The sequence below is a fragment of the Trachypithecus francoisi genome, unplaced genomic scaffold (assembly GCF_009764315.1).
Source record: "Trachypithecus francoisi isolate TF-2019V2 unplaced genomic scaffold, Tfra_2.0 Contig00837, whole genome shotgun sequence".
Taxonomy (NCBI): Eukaryota; Metazoa; Chordata; class Mammalia; order Primates; family Cercopithecidae; genus Trachypithecus; species Trachypithecus francoisi.
Window position 1 is genome coordinate 27670 of NW_022680934.1, and position 19796 is coordinate 47465.

Consider the following 19796-nt stretch of genomic DNA (forward strand, 5'->3'; position numbering starts at 1 on the left):
CTACCAGTAAGGAAGGGAGGAAAATGGCCCTGTACCCTTAAAACTAAAGGATCAGGATATTTGTTGTGACAGAGGCACAGACAGTAGCGACAGAGTGTTCTTGTGAGCCATCTACTAGTTCTCTTGACCGCAGTGTGGCACCTGACCTCTTTTCTCTTTCCTTTCAATGGAAACTGTTTCAGAATATTTTGAATATTTTGAGTTTCTACATCTAAAGAGTTGAGGCACATGATCACTGGCAGTGTAGACTCTCTGCATGGTTACAGGAAAGAGTTCAGGAGCCCATCAACCCACATTGATGGAGACCACCTAATCCTCCAGAGAGTGCCACTCCATCTTCCTGGGGTTAGCTCCACATGCAGTAAGGCCATTATGTCTAAGGCCGGCAAGACTTGAGTCCGAAGATTCGACTTTTGGCATGCTGATAAGCAGCAGTGATAAGAAAATCCCACACACTGGCTAAGTGTAACTTGTGTAACATTTCATACATTTTTTCCAAGCACTGCACTATCATTAATTTGCATCAGGCTTTCCAAATTAGAAAAGCTTCACTTATAGAATTTCTTTCCAGTGGGAGATTTCACATGACTTTTCAAGTGAATGTGAAAACTGAAAATATTCTTGCAGTTTCTAAACTATTAGAGTTTTAATCCTGTGTACGTTCTTGTATTTACAAGGTCCAGCCAGCTACAGTGTGCATTTTTATATGTCCTTGAGTGGGTATGAGAGAAATGAAACATTACCACATTCTGGACATTCATAGGGTTTTTCTCAGGAATAGAGCTGATGTCATCCAAAGGAACTAACACAACTGAAGGCCTTACCACAAATTTAAATTCAAAACGTTTTTCTCCAGTCTGAGGCCTCCCAAATTTTCACAAACAGAAAAATCTGAAGGCTTGACCACATTTCCTACATTCTTAAGGTTTCTCTGCAGTGTGAGCTCTTTCATGTTTATGAGGGAATGGGAAAGAGTAAATGTTTTACCACATTTCTTACATTCAAGGGGCTTTATTTATTTATTTATTTTTGAGATGGAGTCTCACTCTGTCGCCAGGCTGGAGTGCAGTGGCACAATCTCGGCTCCCTGCAACCTCCGCCTCCTGGGTTCAAGTGATTCCCCTGCCTCAGCCTCTTGAGTAGCTGGGATTACAACCATATGCTATGTTACCTAAGGCCTAAGGCCCAACCTCCCTATGTTACCTAAGGCCCCGCCCTCTCTGCACAGCTCGCTCCCCATTGGCCGGGGGGTGGGCCCTGGGCGCCCGGCTCCGCTGGGGGCGGGGCGGCGGGCGGGGCCCTGTACACCTGCATGGTGTGTTTCCCAGCCTCAGCCCAGCGCCAGCTGCAGCTCCTTGATCCGAGCCGGATCCTGAGCGGGGAGCACTGGCTGAAGCGGCGGCGGCGGCGGCGGTGGCCCCGCCCCGGGACTACCTTGTTGAGGCTGCCGCGTCTCTGTCGGCTGCTCAGCTGCGCTCTAGTCGGCCCAGGCGCCGTGGCGAGGAGCTAGCGCTGGGAGGCGGCGGCCCCAGGTGAGACTAGGGGACGGGCGACGGGGTCTCCGGACCGGGCGGGGGTCTCTGCGCCGGGCGTGGCGGCTCCGAGCTGGGCTCCGCAGGGTCCGGGGTCGGGATCCCGGGTCCGTGCGCCTGGGCTTTGTCTCCGCCTCGGGTGGCACCGGGGGCTTCGCGTCTGCTGCGATACCGCGTGGGCCAGCGCGGGGGTCTCGGGCGCCCTGCGGGTGCCGGCCGGTCCCCACTGCTCCACTGCTCCCCGGCTCTCCGCGTCTGCCGCGGAGGGGACTGCATGGACCCGGGCGCTGGCTGCTGCCCGGTCCTCCGCGGCCTGGCTGGTCCCCGCGTGTGACAGAGTGGGCCCTGCATGGACCCACTCATGGAACGGGGTCCGGGTCACCGCGTGTGGAGACTCCAACGCCCTCCCCGCCCTCCCTCGCAATGAGACTGCTTCGCCAGACTCACCAAGGGGACTGCGCGGACCCTCAGACGAGGGAGTCCGTGACTCTGGGTGGGGGCTCTTTCCTGGCCCCGCATGATGGCTTCCTGAGTGTTTTGTCACTTATCTAGGTGGCTGCGTGGACCCGCTCGGGTGGGTCCTGGCTGCCCTGCTAGTGGGGCTGTGCGCCGCCCCATGACTCCTATGGGTCGACCCCGCCTGGGACCCGCCTGTAGTGGGGGTCTGTGCGCCAGGGCGCGCGGTTGCTGGGGGCGCACTGCCCCCGCCCCGTGATTTATCCTCTCACTTGCTGGGCGGGAGAAAGCGAAAGGCGCGGGCCCGGAGCTGTCGCGCAGCGGCCTCACCGACCTCTGCCCAGGCCGGCGGGTCCCAGGGGCGAGGGGTTGTCACTGCGCGTCCCACCGCCGCACTTCCTGCTCTGGCCTTCGGCTGGGCTCTGATTGGTGGAAGAAGGGCCCTTCTGCCTGGCGCTTCTTGATTTCTTCCCTTAGTAATGGAAAGAAAAAAAAAATCTGGAAAGCCAGATTGAACTTTGTAGCTCTCAGCGCCTGGAGAGTGGAAGAAACTCTCCCAAGAATTTGGCAGGCTGAAAATGCGTTTCAAGCAGGAGCATCCACACCCACGGAATGAGGCCAAGGCAGTTACAGTTGAGGTCAGATTTATGAGGGGGGAGCCAGGGTGAGGTCCATATGTGGGGAGACTCCGACCTCAGCTTGATGGGGAGACCTGATGCTGCCCCTCAGAGGCGTATTTCTCAGCCACCAGAGAAAGTGGAATCACTCCTTAGTGAATGCTTTCATCAAACTTTTGAAAAACCTGTAATGTCCCAGGAAGCATAATCAAACTGGACAGTTTTCCCCTTTTAAGAGTGTTAAACGTCCCGGAGACAAACAGCAGAAGGCTCAAGGAGTCCAAATACCCAACCTGAAGTTCTTTCTGAACAACAGATGGTGTATAAGTAACAGGCATATGAGACAAAACTGAACTAATCACCGCAGCTGTGGCTCCTAGCCATGTAGCATGTCATACAGGCCCTTTTGCCTTCTCTGCCCTCCACTGTCCCAGACCCCAAGGCTACAGCCCACCTCCAGTCATCAGCTCCTGCCGACCCATTGCTATGAACTCTGTTTTGGTAGCTCCCTTCTCTCTGAAGTTTTGCTTGTTCTCCTGAAGTCCTGATCTTTAAGAGCTTATGATCTGCAAGGACAGATTGGCTTTGGGCAGTACATAGTTAACTGTAGCACAGCTTGAAAAATGCTCTGATAGAGGTGGGCAGTTTGTACATGCGGGTAAGTGTGAGGTCCTTTTTCAATACCATGAATCCAAGTATTCATGCTATTTAAAATCTGCAATTCTTTGACTCTCCAGAGGGTTTTAGATTAATTTTTTTTCTATTACTTCCTAGTGTTTGTTGCATAGTTCAGAGTACTTGATTAAAACTTACCAGGTCGGCTGGGTGCGGTGGCTCACACCTGTAATCTGAGGACTTTGGGAGGTCTAGGCAGGCGGATCACTTGAGGTCAGGAGTTTGAGACCAACCTGGCCAACATGGTGAAACCCTGTCTCTACTAAAAATAGAAAAATTAGTTGGGCGTGGTGGTGGGCTCCTGTAATAGCAACAACTCAGGAGACTGAGGCAGGAGAATAGCTTGAACCCAGGAGGTGGAGGTTGCAGTGAGTGAAATGGCTCCACTGCACTCCAGCCTGGGCCATAGAGTGAGACTTCCTCTCAAAACAAAAACAGAAACAATGTACTGGGTCTACCTCGGCTCTGGAATTTTCCTGGAAGGTCTTCTCTTCTGGGCTTCATTTTTCTCACTTTTGAGGATTGTAAACGACATAATTTCCAAGAATTGTTGCCCTACACCTTTAATTCTTTCAAGCAAATATAGCAGAGAAAAATTCTCTTCCCCACCATGGTGTAAGGAAGTCTCTCACAGAAGGGGACACTTGGGTATGGAGAAGACACAGGGTAAGTATGTGTATATATATATATATATGTTTTTTTTTTTTTTTTGGAGTCGGAGTTTTGCTCTGTTGTCCAGGCTGGAGCGCAGTGGCAGGATCTCCGCTCACTGCAAGCTCCGCCTCCTGGGTTCACTCCATTCTCCTACCTCAGCCTTCCAAGCAGCTGGGACTATAGGCGCCCGCCACCACGCCGGCTAATTTTTTGTATTTTTAGTAGAAACAGGATTTCACTGTGCTAGCCAGGATGGTCTCCATCTCCTGACTTCGTGATCTGCCTACCTCGGCCTTCCAGAGTGCTGGGGATTACAGGTGTGAGCCACTGTGCCTGGCCGACAGAGGACATATTTTTGAGCTTTACATTTCAGAGTTCTTTTCTCTAGCCCTGGCCTGGGTCCCAAACAGGGAACTTAATTCACTCTATCACTGAAGTATACTCTTGCTTTGATGCCATTGGTATGTTGTCCTAGAGATTTGCTGTGGCTGCCAGGAGTGTTTCATAGTTAAGAACTGATGCAACCTCTCTTTTGTCAGTGTATGAGTCTGTAAACCATCTTGTTTCCTTTAGTATTATCTCCCTGGAACTGGAAGGTCAGAGATGAAGTTTTCTTAGATTCTAAGTCTCAGTCTTGGTATCCACCTTTGTCTGTCTCCCATGTCATCTGCTGTTTTTTTTTTTTTTCACCTGTTTTTCATTTTAATGTTTTTATTGGATAGATGTCTATTATTGCAGGCTACCTCAAAACATTTTGGATGTTGACAGGATATAAGTATGAATAATATGTAAAAGATAACTTATTCTAGTTCTTTTGAGCAGAGGATTTGGTTTCGATGTGTGGCCCTATTAAAGCTTTTGTTAAGTCCAAGTACTTTCTGAACTTCATTTCCCTCACCTGTAAAATGTAGTTAGTTGTTACTAATAAGTGTTCTGCCTAACTCAGGAGATTGTTTTGAGGATGAAATAAAATCATGAATGTAATGGAATTTTGTAAATTTTAAATGAAATATTGTATTACCTAAGATTTTTTTTTTTTTTTTTTGAGACGGAGTCTTGCTCTGTAGCCCAGGCTGGAGTGCAGTGGCCGGATCTCAGCTCACTGCAAGCTCCGCCTCCCGGGTTTACACCATTCTCCTGCCACAGCCTCCCCAGTAGCTGGGACTACAGGCGCCCGCCATCTCGCCTGGCTAGTTTTTTTGTATTTTTTTTAGTAGAGACGGGGTTTCACCGTGTAGACCAGGATGGTCTCGATCTCCTGATCTCGTGATCCACCCATCTCGGCCTCCCAAAGTGCTGGGATTACAGGTTTGAGCCACCGCGCCTGGCCAAGATTTTTTTTTTTAACGCTGTATTAAGAATGGAATGAATCTGGGTTTTCCTTTGAAATCCCAAATGTTTAATGTACAGAGAAGTTTTAATGTGTCTGTTGAGGAGCTTCATTAGGATTGTTTTCTATCTTTCATTGGCCAGTATTGTTTTATATTTTAGCATTTTTGGGGACCATCAAAATTTGTGTTTCAGTTATCATTAATATTTTACAAAGTTATTGAATGTGCATGATTTAGTTCTTAACAATCTCTTCAATTATTTACATTCCCATGTAAAAAATGAAGTAATGAGCATCCATGTAAATAACATTCCCATCCTTTAATGAAGCATAATTTCTTGACATTGCAGTTTCTAAGTGCCCTGTCTTGAGGTTGGGAAAGCTAAAGGGCAGTTAAAGGCCAGTCAGAGGTCGAGGTCAGCAAAGCCTCACCTTGACATTTGAAATCCAGCAGCAGATATCACAGTGAACCCCATTCCAGCATCCAGGAAGTTTCTCTGCCCTGCCTCTCCTCCAGCCACCTCAGAATCTGTGTCTGCAGTGTTGGTCCTGCTTTCCAGTCTCTCCTCTGCCTTTTCTTTCTCTTCACCAACTTCTACCGAGTGCCTCTGATGTCCCAGACAGTGGCAGTGGGAGTACAAAGGCTAATAAACCGGGCCCTGGTCCTCAGAGAACTTATATTTTCTGTGCAGATATTAAGTTATACTGTCATATATAGTGTTGACAAACATTGATACAGATTTCCTGTGAAGTGCAGAAGCACCGTCGTAGAAGCAGAGATGCAGAGGCAGCACTGGTGACTCACACATGGAGAGCTGGAGTTCTTGGTCTAGTGGGATAAACTGACCTGGACATCATTTCAGTGCAGCGGAGTGAGTGCTGGGATGGGCTCCCTCGGGGCATCTGGGGCTGGGTTTGTCTGGTGTTTAGTCTCCTGCCTGGTCCTTAGAGTTTATCAGTAAGATGAGCATTGGGAGGTTTCTAAGTGAAAGGAAAGGCAATCACTAACCTGAAACCTGAAATTTGTAGGTGTTCTGGGCCATTTGTAATTCACTGTATCTGTTTTGTCAGAGCAAGTCTATCATCTCTTTTGGATGGAGTGTGGCCAGCCCTGCCTTGCAACGTAAGGAAATCAGGAAACACTTGTCAGGTGACAACACCGTGCCAGACACTCTTCTAGGGGTTTCCACGTAAATCACTGTATTCATTTCTGTTGCTGCTTTACCACATTTCCACATATTTCATGGCTTAAAACAATTGAAATTGTATCATCTCACAGTTCTGTAGGGCAGAAGTCTGACGTGGGTGTCACTGGGCAAAAATCACCATGTGTTCTGGGCTGCATTCCTCATTGGAGAATTGTTTCCAAGTGCTTTTGGCCAAATATAGTTCCTTGTGGTTGCAGGACTGAGGTGTCTGTTCCCTTGCTGACCATCTGTTGGGGGCTGCCCTCAGCTCCTGAGGCCTCTATCTGGTCTTTGCACGTGGTCCCATCAGCTCAGGATTACCTGGGCCAGGGACCTGGTCTGGCTCTCCAGTTCCCCTGTGTGCATTTCTCTTCTTCCACTCGGAGAAAGTTCTATGCCCTATTTTAAAATATTTTTTTGAGATGGAGTCTCGCACTGCTGGCCAGGCTGGAGTGCAGTGGCGTGATCTCAGCTCGCTGGAACCTCCACCTCCTGGGTTCAAGTGATTCTCCTGCTTCAGCCTCCTGAGTAGCTGAGACTACAGGTGCCCACCACGATGCCCGACTAATTTTTGTATTTTTAGTAGAGATGGGGTTTCACCATTTTAACCAGGGTAGTCTCCATCTCTTGATCTCGTGATCTGCCTGCCTTAGCCTCTCAAAGTGTGGAGATTACAGGCGTGAGCCACCTCGCCTGGACAGGTCTATGCTTTTAGAGGCTCATGGGATTAGATTGGACCTCCCTGGATAGCCCAGGACACTTCTCCTAAGGCCTGTGGCAAAGCCCTTTTGCTGAATGACATAGTCACAGGTCTCGGGGGTTGGAATCTCCCACCACAGTTACCGATCCACTTACTACAGCAGCCTGGGAGGTGCTTTTCATTGCCCTGGTTAACAGATACCATTTTTTTTTTTTTTTTTTTTGCAAATTGGCAGGAACATGAAGAGCCTTCTTTTTTCTTTTTTTTCTTTTTTTGAGATGGAGTCTCATTCGTTGCCTGGGCTGGAGTGCAGTGGTGCAATCTTGGCTCACCACAACTTCCACCTCCCGGGTTCAAGCAGTTCTCCTGCCTCAGCCTCCTCAGTAGCTGGGACTACAGGCACGTGCCACCAAGCCCGGCTAATTTTTGTATTTTTAGTACAGACGGGGTTCAGTATGTTGACCAGACTGGTCACAAACTCCTGACCTCATGATCCACCCACCTTGGCCTCCCAAAGTGCTAGGATTACAGGCATGAGCCACCGCACCCAGCCATGAAGATCCTTCTGAAATGAAAAAACCGTTCCTCTGACTTGATGTGAGGCTGTTGGTGAGATTGATAGCAGTGGAGACAGGTCCGTCAGAAAAGGAGCTAAACTTTGTGTTTTGGAGTATTTTGATGGCCTGCCCTGATTATGTAAGTTTTGCTAAGAAGTCATTAGAGTAATTCCTCTACTGGAAGAAACACCCATAAGGGGAATTTGGGACCTTGCCTTTTCAAGTTTTACACAAAGGACTCTCCATGGGTGAAAAGTACATGATTCCAGGTCCATTTCTAGAATGGAAACAGCTGCATCAACCAACAGCGATTCACATTCCTGAGTTTGAGAGAATCCGATTGTTTCAAGGCTGAAGCCAAAAGCCCAATAAACAATGTTTGTACCTTTTTCATAGTTAGGAATTAGGTGCATCCTGTGGTCAAGAAAATAACTGATGGTGGTCACCAAGTAGTTTAAAACCAAGCAGGACCTCATTTTACCATGTGGGTGTTTTTGATTTTTTAAATGAAGTTTTTATTTTCCTGTGCAATAAATGACAAGCTCTGACTTGAAATACATTTCCTTTAATAAACCAGAATCTAGGGCCGGGTGCGGTCGCTCACACTTGTAATCCCAGACTTTGGGAGGCCGAGGAGGGCAGATCATGAGGTCAGGATATTGAGACCAACCTGGCTATAGTGAAACCCTGCCTCTACTAAAAATACAAAAAATCAGCCGGGCATGGTGGCAGGCACATGTAGTCCCAGCTACTCGGGATGCTGAGGCAGGAGAATGGCGTGAACCCGGGAGGCGGAGCTTGCAGTGAGCCGAGATCACGCACTGCACTCCAGCCTGGACAACAAAGCAAGACTCTGTCTCAAAAAAAAAAAAAAAAAAAAATAAAGAAATCAGAATCTATAATCCTAAGGTTCTTAACCCAGCTCTCAGAAATTTATGACGTCCCCAAAATCCTGTGCAACAATTTTGTGTATATGCATCCATGTGTTTATGGGGAGACGATTTATAGCTCTCCATACATTTTCAAAGTGGTTGGATTCCAAAAAATTTTAGAATACGCCACTTGGATCTGGTGTGGTGGCTCACACCTGTAATCCCAGCACTTTGGGAGGCTGAGGCAGTAGGATTCACTGAGGTCAGGAGTTTAAGACCAGCAACATAGCAAGACCTCCAACTGTACCAAAAAAAAAAAAAAAATGCTGGACGTGGTGGTGCACACCTGTGGTTCTAGCTGCTCGGGAGGTTGATCACCTGATCCCAATAATTGAGGCTGTAGTAAGTTAGAATTGCACCACAGCACTCACCCTGGGCAACAGAGGAAACCCCTCTCTCAAACAAAAACAAAAAAACCGTATCACTTAGTATACTATTGTTGTTGGTCAGTATCCGATTTTTTTTAAAATTAAATACTCTTTTTTTTTTTTTTTTTTTTAGATGGTCTCGCTCTGTCACCCAGGCTGGAGTGCAGTGGCGTGGTCTCAGCTCACTGCAAGCTCTGCCTCCGGGTTCACACCATTCTCCCTGCCTCAGCCTCCTAAGTACTGGACTACAGGTGCCTGCCACCACGCCTGGCTAATTTTTGTAGTTTTAGTAGAGATGGGGTTTCATCGTGTTACCAGGATGGTCTTGATCTCCTGACCTCGTGATCTGCCCACCTTGGCTTCCCAAAGTGCTGGGATGACAGGTAATACTCATTGTTTTAGCAACGTTGTACAGGCATACAGCTCTAAGAGTCAGAAATTAACAAGTCTTAGGACAAAACCCAGCAATCCCCTACCTTACCCTTCTCTGCTCTGATCCGCTCCTTAGAAGTTACTGTGTTTATGTTTTAGCTTGTTCTTCTAGATTGTGTGAAAGGCAGAGAGATGTCCTACTGTGGAAGACAAGGATTCAGGTTGCTTACCCTTCCCCCTCCTCCTGTGCCCACGGTTTTCTCTCCCCATCCTCTCAGTATAATATTGTGATAGTGAGGCCAGGCATGGTGGCTTGTGACTTATCTCAGATTTGGGAGGCTGAGGCGGGCAGATCACTTGAAGCCAGGAGTTGAAGCCAGCCTGGCCAACACAGTGAACCCTGTCTCTACTAAAATGCCAAATTAGTCAGTTGTAGTGTCGCCACCTGTCCCAGCTACTCCTCAGGAGGGTGAGGCCAGGAATTGCTTGAACCTGGAGGTGGAGGTTGCAGTGAGCTGAGATTGCGCACCATGAGCTGAGACCGCACCACTGCACTCCAAACTGGGCAACAGAGGTAGACTCTGTCTCAAAAAAAAAATTATCATATAGTGGGATACATAGTACAATAGTGTATCTATTTAGTATTCTTCCTGTTTTTTGGCCCGGAGCTTCTAAAACCATTGTAACTTCCTGAGCGATAGGAACATCATTGGTTGTAATATTTGGTCTTAGGTTTCAATACCTGACACAAGAGCTTCTAAGACTTTTGGAATCTCTGGGGTGATAGGAGTTCTTTTTGTATGATAATGAGATGACAGGTGGTTTGGGCCCCTGGACAGGTTCAGGATCAGGGCTGGTTGCCAGAAAGATGATCATGATTAAAGAGTTGGATGTATCAGCCTCACCCCTACCTCTGGGAGGGGAGACAGACAGGCTGGAGATTGAGCTAGTCACGGGTGGCCAATGACTTAATTATTTCTGTTATGAAAACTCCATAAATCCCTGTAAATATTGGGTTTGGAGAGCTTCTGGTTTGGTGAACTCATTTGGTGCTGGGGAAGTGGCACTTCCAGGATGGCATGGGAGCCCCCGACCTCTCTGCCCCATGGTGTGCTCTGTGCGTCCCTTGCGTTTTGGCTGTTCCTGTGTTCTCTTCTTTGTAATAAACCGGTAAGAGTAAGTAAGTGCCAAGCACTTTGCGTCTGTCACCTCAGGTGTTGGGGCAGTTGACCGGTTGCAGAATGCTTGCTATTATGTGAGGAACATTGGCCTTTGAAAAGGCAGAACTAGATCCACGTTCTTGCCTGGTAACTGTAACTATCATCTAGTTTGTAAAGGGGAATGCAGTTCACTGAAAACTTCTTATGACAGTGGGAAAGGATTGGGGTGTCTGCATTGGTTTGTGTCATATAGTCATATGAAAGAGCATTTAGGCTGGAGGGAGACTTTTCATCTCTCTAACTTTACTTTCACAGGACAATTCCCATCACGATTTGAAGATTTTTGAGTCAAAACTACATTGTTCTGCTATGTGTTTTGGGGCAAATTTATACATACAATTTGCTAAATATTTCAGAGAATAAAGAATATATATGTGTGGGGTAAAAATCTGAAATTTGCATTCCCCCTTCTCTAGAAGTAACCATTGTGAATAGTTAAGTCTGTATTCCAGCTATTTTGTATATTATAAATACACTGTGAATATATGAGTGTATATATACATGTATGTTTTATTTTTAGAGATGGAATATTGCTGTGTTGCCCATGTTAGTCTCAAACTCCTGGACTCAAGTAACTCTCTCACCTCAGCCTCCCAAAGTTTTGGAATTACAGGTGTGAGCCACTGCGCCTGGCCTGCATGAGTATATTTACTAATTACTAAGTTACTCTGTTCAATATGTGTCTGTTGAACTCCCCCATGTGCCAAGCATTGTTCTAAATACCTTTTATGCACTAATTCACTTAATTTTTAGAGCAACTCTATTATTGTGGCCCTTTTACAGTGAGGAAACTGAACCACAGAGGCTGGGGATGTTGTCGACATCACAGCCAGTGCTGTTGGAATTGAGGTTTGAACCCAGACAGCTGGCTTCAGATCTCTTAGCTGTTATCATAGATGACACACCCAAACCTTAGGGCTGCCTCCAAGCCTTGCCTGAGCTCTGCCTGAGCTCTGTGAGAGCCATGTATGTGAGGTTTCTTTCCTTTTTAAGGACACAAGTCTTGGAATTGTCCCAGACCCTGGTGGGACCTCTTGAGGACCAAAACAGGGATTCTTCAAGCCTGCCCCAAGGCCAGATCTCTGATTTAGCTACTTGAAGGTAGACGTGGAAGACAGTAATTTTGCCAGAACAAAGTCAGGATTGCTGGGCTGACTCGGCCAGATGCGTGGCTCATGCCTGTAATCCCAGCACTTTGGAGGCCAAGGCAGGTGGATCACCTGAGGTCGGGATTTCGAGAGCAGCCTGGCCAACAAGTTGAAACTCTGTCTCTACTAAAATATAAAAATTAGCTGGGCGTGGTGGGTGCCTGTAATCTCAGGTACTTGGGAGGCTGAGGCAGGAGAATTGTTTGAACCCGGGAGCAGAGGTGGCAGTGAGCTAAGATTGCACCACTGATCTCCCACTTAGGTACAGAGTGAGACTCCGTCTCAAAAAAAAAAAAAAAAAAAGGGAAGGGGAATAGCTGGGCTGACTCATCCTAAGGAAGAGGCCCTATAGCAGCCGTAGGACCTTGGGCACTTGGGTGGAAAAGAAGGAAGGAAAAGATTCACCCATGGCGGTGACCTGGACTGCAGAAACCACACTAAACAGTCCCGTCCTGGAGCCTGGCCACCCCATTTGCTTCTCTTCTCCTTGGGTAGAGGCGTGGGGAGCTTTCTACCCTGAAGGCTGAGCAGCGCAGCTTCTAACCAGGGTAGGCATTTGTCTGTCCCTGGGAATACAGACAGCATTCTCATAACCAGCCCAAACTCCTGAACAGCTTTTTGTAGGGTGGGCGGGGCGGGGCAGAGGGTCATTTTGACTCATAGGTACCTTTTCCACTTTCACTGCTGATAACCGTGTTACAGATTAAGTTTTGTTTTTGATACTGAAGAGGGCTTAAGAGAGTGAGCTATTATAGCACATCTAAGTCTGCTAAAATAGAACCACGGGTAGTGTAGGAAAATCTCTTCTAATTATGGATCATATATGGTGAACGTTAGAAGCCATGTGTACCTAAGTTGAAAAATCAAAACGTGTCTTGTATTTGGGTGACCCCGGTAAGTCTGGATCCCACTGCACCTTGTGTGAACACAGGATGCTGAGGTGTAGGGATCAACAGGTTTTCTGGATGTCTTGCGCTTCTCCTTTGGGGTAAAGTGGGGCGACAGTAGGAGCGCACAGCTGTTGGGCCCCTAATATTTGTCAGCTGTTTTACATGTGGGATTCCATTTAATGCAATCTTGGAGGTAAAATTATTTTATTGAAGATGAAGATAGAGGCTTAGAGAAGTTAAGAAAATTGTTCAAGGTCACGTCATTTATTGTTGTTGCTTTTTTTTTTTTTTTTCGAGACAGAGTTTTGCTCTTCTTGCCCAGGCTGCAGTGCAATGGCGCGATCTCGGCTCACCACAACCTCTGCTTCCCAGGTTCAAGTGATTCTCCTGCCTCAGCCTCCCGAGTAGCTGGGATGACAGGCATGCGCCACCACGCCAGGCTGATTTTGTATTTTTAGTAGGGACGGGTTTTTTCCATGTTGGTTAGGCTGGTCTTGAACTCCCAACCTTGGGTGATCCGCCCAACTCGGCCTCCCCAAGTGCTGGGATTAGAGGTGTGAGCCACCACGCCTGGCCAAGGCCATATGATTTCTTAAGTGGAAAGAAAAAGTACTTGATGAACTCAGAAGTTTGACTTCAAGGCCCTTGATCTTTCCATAACACTGGTTCCTTCCCTGGTTGGTCGGAGTGACTGAAGAACTCAAGGAAGCTGTGTTTTGTGGAAAGAAGACCTGAGGGGTGTATGGTCTTTCCAGGCTTGGAATCTGCCATGCTGGGCTTCTGAATTGTATAGCTTGGCCATATAGAGAGAAGCCCGTCATTTAAGATTTATTCTTTGGGGGAAATAAAGGAAGGCCGCCCACATGAGACAGGCAGAGGCGACTTTCTCAGAGCTGCTGTGGCAAGGGAGTCGGCACCGTCACTTGCGTGTGGCAGAGACTGACATGCAAGTGAGTGGCGGATGAGGAGTGGGGAAGCTTCAGGATGGAAAAGAACGGCTCCCAGTGGAGGCTGTTGTGGGGACTGGAGGCGGCTGTGCAGAAGTGGGTGTTTTATGTGATTGGTTAGGGGTGCATTTGGCTTTCTCTGAATGATCCTAACTGGAATAGGGGCCAAATTAGGGTGGCTGTCAGTTTTGAGTCAAGTCCTGGCCACGTGGGACAGAGTTGTGGATTAGTTTCTGGGTTGTGGAGAGAGAGCAGTCTGGCTTCCTGTTTGATGTACTAGCCTGGCTGGCCTCCTGGCTGTTTACTGTAGATAGGGGTTGGTTTCCTGGGTGGAGCTACAGGTTGTGGTCTGAGTTCTGTCTGTATACACATGATCAGGCATGGTCTGTGTGTATATTCAGTCCCTCATTTTTCTTGTCAGTAAAAGTATCAAATGACAAATTGGATACATTGGGAACTTTTTAGATGTCTGTGTCCCCTGGAGGAAGTTTTCACGTTCACATTTAATCAGAATGAACATAAACAATTGGGCCATTTATCTTGAAGATTTAAAATAGGAAATCTTCAACAATGCTACCTCAGCGCCAATGCCCTATCTGTCCATCGTTAGGAAATGTGTTTTTATCCAACGCCGGCTCATCGTCCACCAGTTTGTGGTTGATCCACTTCTCTATACGTCTTGTCTTGTGTGCATCTCATTGTTTGCTAGTGTTAGCTTTCTCCTTCGTCAGTGTAGTTTATTTGTGTAGCCTCTGTTGGTAGGAAGTTATTTGTGGAATTTGTGAATGGAAGGGATCTTGGAGGTCTGCCAGGTCAGCCCAGTGACTTTCAAGATAAATGGAAATACAGGGAACTGTTCCAGCTTCTTTGGTGGCCAAACCAGGAATAGAAAGCAGTGTTCTTTGTGCCACAATGTCACTTGGAAGACAACTCAATGTGGGCCTAAAATGCAGAGTGACTAACTTTCATTTATCTCTGCTTCTGACTCTTGTTATCAGACATTTTAAATGACTTTAATGTGTTAGCAGAAATAGGAAAAGTCCTGACTTGTTTACATAGAAGGTACTTTGTCACCTACTCATTCGGTTGCTTTTTCAACAGGATTGAAAGACATTGTTATAAACTGAATGTTTAATGTCTCCCCCAGATTCTTGTACTGGAGCCCTAACTGCCAGTGTGATGGTAGTGGGGGATAGGACCTTTGGGAGGTGATTAGGGTTAGATGAGGCCATGAGCGTGGGCCCTGGTCTGACAGGATTAGTGCCCTTAGAAGAAGAGAAACCAGGCCGGGTGTGGTGGCTCACACCTGCAATCCCAGCACTTTGGGAGGCCGAGTGGGCAGATCATGAGGTCAGGAGATTGAGACCATCCTGAAACCCTATTTCTACTAAAAATACAAAAATTAGTTGCGTGTGGTGGCACGTGCCTGTAATCCCAGCTACTCGGGAGGCTGAGACAGGAGAGTTGCTTGAACCAGGGAGTCGCAGGTTGCAGTGAGCTGAGATTGTGCCACTGCACTCCAGCCTGGTGACAGAGTGAGACTCTGTCTCAAAAAAAAAAAAAAAGGGGGAAAGCAGAGAGCTCCCACTGCCCTGGTGTGAGGAAACAAGAGAAAGGTGGCTGTCTGCAAGCCAGGAAGAGGTCCCTGTCCCGGAACTGAGTTGGCCGACACCTTGATCTTGGACTTCCAGCCTCCAGAGCTGTGAGAAATAAACTAATGTTTAAACCACACAGCCTATGGTGTTTATTATGGCATTTGCCTATGGTATTATGGCCATCTGATTTGACTGATACAGAGATGGTTCCAGAATACTGTAGCCTGTGTTTAAGTTGGTGATGCTATGAAAATAAATGTGGTAGTTCATTCCTTTATATAAAGATAGCGCTGTGAACCCAGGCCTTTGCTCACGTCTTAGTTGACTTGTCTTCTTATAATAGCTTCCTAATTTCTCTTTTCCCCCTCTTATTTATATTATATATCTGGATTAAATCATATATGGTATGATTTTATACTTTATAGCTATACAAACTTTTAGTGATTTTATTTCATTTTATTTGATTTTTGAGACATGCCCTTGCTCTGTTGCTCAGGCTGGAATGCAGGCGTGCCATCACAGCTCACTGTAACCCTAAATTCCTGGGCTCAAGTGATCCTCCCACCTCAGCCTCCTGAGCGGCTGGGACTACAGGTGTGCTATCCTGCCTAGATAATTTTTAAAAGTTTGTAAGGACAGAGTCTGGCTGTGTTGTCCAGGGTGGTTTCAAACTCCTGGCCTCAAGCAGTCCTCTCGCCTCAGCCTCTCAAAGCACTGGATTACAGGCATGAGCCACCACACCCAGCCCAGTGATTTTTTGTTGTTAAGATCAAGGACGGGTTCCCTGGCTTGGCATTCAAGGCTCCGTCCAGGCGTGATATGCAAGTTTGGGTTTCAGTGTTTCCATTCCCGCCATCAGCCTTGCACTCCAGCTTGTTGCCTAAGCCCTTTTCTAAAGCCCAGCCTGAGAGCTGCACTTAGAATTTATACCTTCTCATCTCTTCATCTTCTTCGCCTATGTTCTTATCTCCATCTGGGACATCATCTCCACACTTCTGTCTCTTTAAATCTTCTCTATCCTTCAAGACTTGAAATACTCACTTCCTTTACACGATCCCCGCTCTGACATCCAAGCTAGACTTAATCTTTTTCCTTTGAACTCTGATAGTGCTTAATGTTTTTCATCCTTTAATTATGCAGCAGTCCTGTGTGCTAGATATTATTATTTCCCCAGTTTTTCATACTTACTTTGAAAATATTTGCTGTAGTCATATATTTTGAATATGTAATATGAGCGACATTCAAAAGGTCCTGGAGAGTGAAAGGCAGTCCTACTCCAGTCACTGCCCTGTGACCACTGTTGCCAGTTTTCTTTGTTTGTTTGTTTTTCCAAGATGGAGTCTTGCTCTGTCACCAGGCTGCCATGATCTCAGCTCACTGCAACCTCCACCTCCCGGGTTCAAGCGATTCTCCTGCCTCAACTTCCTGAGTAGCTGGGACTACAGGCGTGCGCCACCTCGCCCAGATAATTTTTGTATTTTTAGTAGAGACAGGGTTTCACCATGTTGGCCAGGATGGTCTGGATATCTTGGCCTCGTGATTCACCTGCCTCAGCCTCTCAAAGTGCTGGGATTACACGTGTGAGCGACTGCGCCCAGCCTATGGATCTTCTTGTTAAAAATATAGATGTTGGCATAAGATAAACACTGTTCTCCACCAGTTCCCCACTGGTAAGTATTTAGTTGTTCCCACCGTTTGGATTAATCAATGCTGAGTTGTACGTAATTCTTGCATATTTGCATGAATATGTTCATAGGATGCATTGCTAGAAATGGAATTGTGGGATCCAGTTCTGCACATTTTAAATGTTGATGGGTGTTGCTCGATTCCCTTCGTTAGGGCCATACCGTTATCTCACTGTCAATGTGTAAGGGCGCCAATTTCTATTTCCTTGCCAACAGTTTCTTCTCAGCTGCTTTCTTTGACATCACACACACACAAATAGCCCTATTGTTCCAAAAACATGCACATTCTACATTTCTACTTAAAGTGTGCGCACACTGACTGAAGCTCTGTGTTGCAGTGATGTGTGCTGCTAGGATGGTGGCTCTGTTTTGAATTTGCTAGCCAGGCTGTGGCTTTCCAGTCAGGTATTTTTTGTTTTGTTCATGCTGTTGCTGCCATTGGGCTGTGTGAATTTCCCTCCACTGCCCAGCCAGATTTCCCTTCCGGTAGACGGGCTTAGTGTCTCATCCAGCAGACCAGTTTCCTAGTGACCTGGGCCGAGTGTCTCATCCAGCAGCCCTGTTTCCTGGTGACCTGGGCCAAGTGTCTCATCCGGCAGCCCTGTTTCCTGGTGACCTGGGCCAAGTGTCTCATCCGGTAGCTCTGTTTCCTGGTGACCTGGGCCGAGTTTCTCATCTGTCAGCCCTGTTTCCTGGTGAGCTGGGCCGAGTGTCTCATCTGTCAGCCCTGTTTCCTGGTGATCTGGGCCGAGTGTCTCATCCGGCAGCCCTGTTTCCTGGTGAGCAGGGCCGTGTGTCTCATCCGGCAGACCTGCTTCCTAGTGACCTGGGCCGAGTGTCTCATCCAGCAGCCCTGTTTCCTGGTGATCTGGGCCGAGTGTCTCATCCAGCAGCCCTGTTTCCTGGTGAGCTGGGCTGAGTGCCTCCATGAGAAGTTGCACCCATCTTCTCCAGTAGTGCATCTTTTCACAGCAAGCAAAACATTTTCACCACGTTTCTAGTGGGACAGGCACTAGCTCTTTTCTGGGCATCAGGAGACCTGGCTTTGTTCTGGTTCAAGCAACAGCTGGTGAGTTACCAAAGACAAGTCACATCTGGCCCCTGGTCCTTTCTTTATAAGTAGAATCACAGCCCGAGTGGGCATCACTGCCGTGGCCTCTATGCGGTGCTGAGTGTTGTGGGGATGATGGCTAAGTGTCAGGGTGCATTTCCACCACTAGAGGATTACGGGCCAGCCAAAGACACAGGAGGAAAGCTAACAGCCCCGGGCAGGTGCACAGAACCAGAGGAGTTTGAAACGGTGGTTCCAAGCTCCTTGGTGTGATTGATGTGATCACAATAAACATTTTATCTCTAAGTCTTGGGCCATTGGACCAAGAGAAGAGAGAGCTGATATTGAGTTGTAGTGAGAGGTGCGTGATTCATGTGCCTGCTGAGCCTGCTTTGGACTCAATTCTATTGAGTCCCATTCCATTTTACCTTCTGTTTCCACCTTTTTCAGGCTCCTGCTTGTTTCTCCAGAAAAAAATGCAATGAATTCCATTCAAAAACTTTACAAAAGCCATAGATGCTTATTGAAAATAGTTCAAATGATATGGAAGACAGAAAGATAGTGAGTATTTCTCTGTTGTGTGTTTGGATGAATGTGTCTTTGGGGTAGTCACTGTTAACACTGGGTATATTTCCTTCCAGATCTTTTCCAGTGTACCTACAAATATATATGTACACTTTGTAAAAAACAAAATAGTACCTGATAAACACTGAGTCCCCCTACTCCCACTGCGCAGTCTACATGGACATCTTTCATGGTGATACGATGAGACCTGATCGACTCCTTTTGTTCGCTGGAGTGCTAGGTAATAATAGCTACAGATAACTCACCTTCAGTGGGCATTTACCATGTGACAGGGTCTGTGCTCCAGGCAGGCTACATGAAGTGGGCCTTAAGGGTTTTTGCAACAATGCTATGGGTGAACACAGTAATTGTTAACATTTTGCAAATGATAGAATTGCAGTAGAGAGAAGCAAAGCTGCTTGCTGAAATTCATGGTACGATTCCTGAGAGAGAGAGAACACTTTTAAAACAATTGTTGTTATAGTCAGGTGATTTACGATCATTTGAAGAAATAGTGCATTCAGTGAATACATTTCAGGGTCTGGTATAGTCTGGGAGCTGTTCCTGAAAATGCACTGGGCTAGAGGTAAGGGAGTGGTCCATTGGCCCTGGGCCCCTAGTGCAAAAAGGGAGGTCCCTGAGGGCATGGAGAGGAGGTCTCGGAACAAACCTTGCAACATCCATTTCTGCTGAGTCTGGTCCGACGTCTGGTTCTTGACATGTACACTTTTCAGATACTTGGTTTTGATTTTTATCATGGCTCACCTGAGCAGCCATGGTTTGAAACTGCCTGGAGATGTGGTCTGGCAGGCCAGTGCTATGCCCATCCTTCCCGCTTCTGCAGGAGGGGAGTCATCCTGGGACCAGAGGGCTTCGCCTGTAAACAGCTATCTCATAATAAGTGGATTTGATGCTGGTTTCGCTAGGTCAGGAAATTTCCCATTTGGAAGGAAAACTGATACTTGTTTTTGGGTTTTGCTGAGGAGCCACAGGGTTTAGAGCAGGGACTGGAAGTTTGTTGAGACACACGTGAGTGCACTCAAACATCTTCCATGAAACGTGGAAATAAACACAGTGTTCTAGAGAGGTCCCTGGCTTTGGGATGTAAATATTTCTGTAACAGAATGGCACTGGATGTCTGCTGTATTTTTTTCTCTGCTATTTTGGCAAGTTTTATTTGGGTGTATGTCTCCTGTACAGAAGGTATGACATCACTTTTTGCCACCAAGTATTTACAGCCGTTGGTGCCTCCTATGTGGGTCACTTTTGTGCCGTGGTTTCTTTGTGGAAATTGTAGGTCTCCTACCCAAAGCACA

At 47.1% G+C, this 19796-nt stretch overlaps 1 long non-coding RNA gene across 2 annotated transcripts; it reads left to right on the forward strand.

The window, feature by feature from the left end:
* Positions 1 to 5807: 5807 nt before the first annotated feature.
* On the forward strand, positions 5808 to 18417 carry LOC117089418. 2 transcript variants are annotated; one of them, XR_004439590.1, is made up of 3 exons: positions 5808 to 6136; positions 6336 to 6387; positions 18367 to 18417. It is a non-coding gene; the product is annotated as an uncharacterized LOC117089418 (long non-coding RNA). The 2 variants fall into 2 exon arrangements; XR_004439589.1 differs by having other exon boundaries at positions 6336 to 6414; positions 18367 to 18381.
* The last annotated feature ends 1379 nt before the right edge of the window (positions 18418 to 19796 follow it).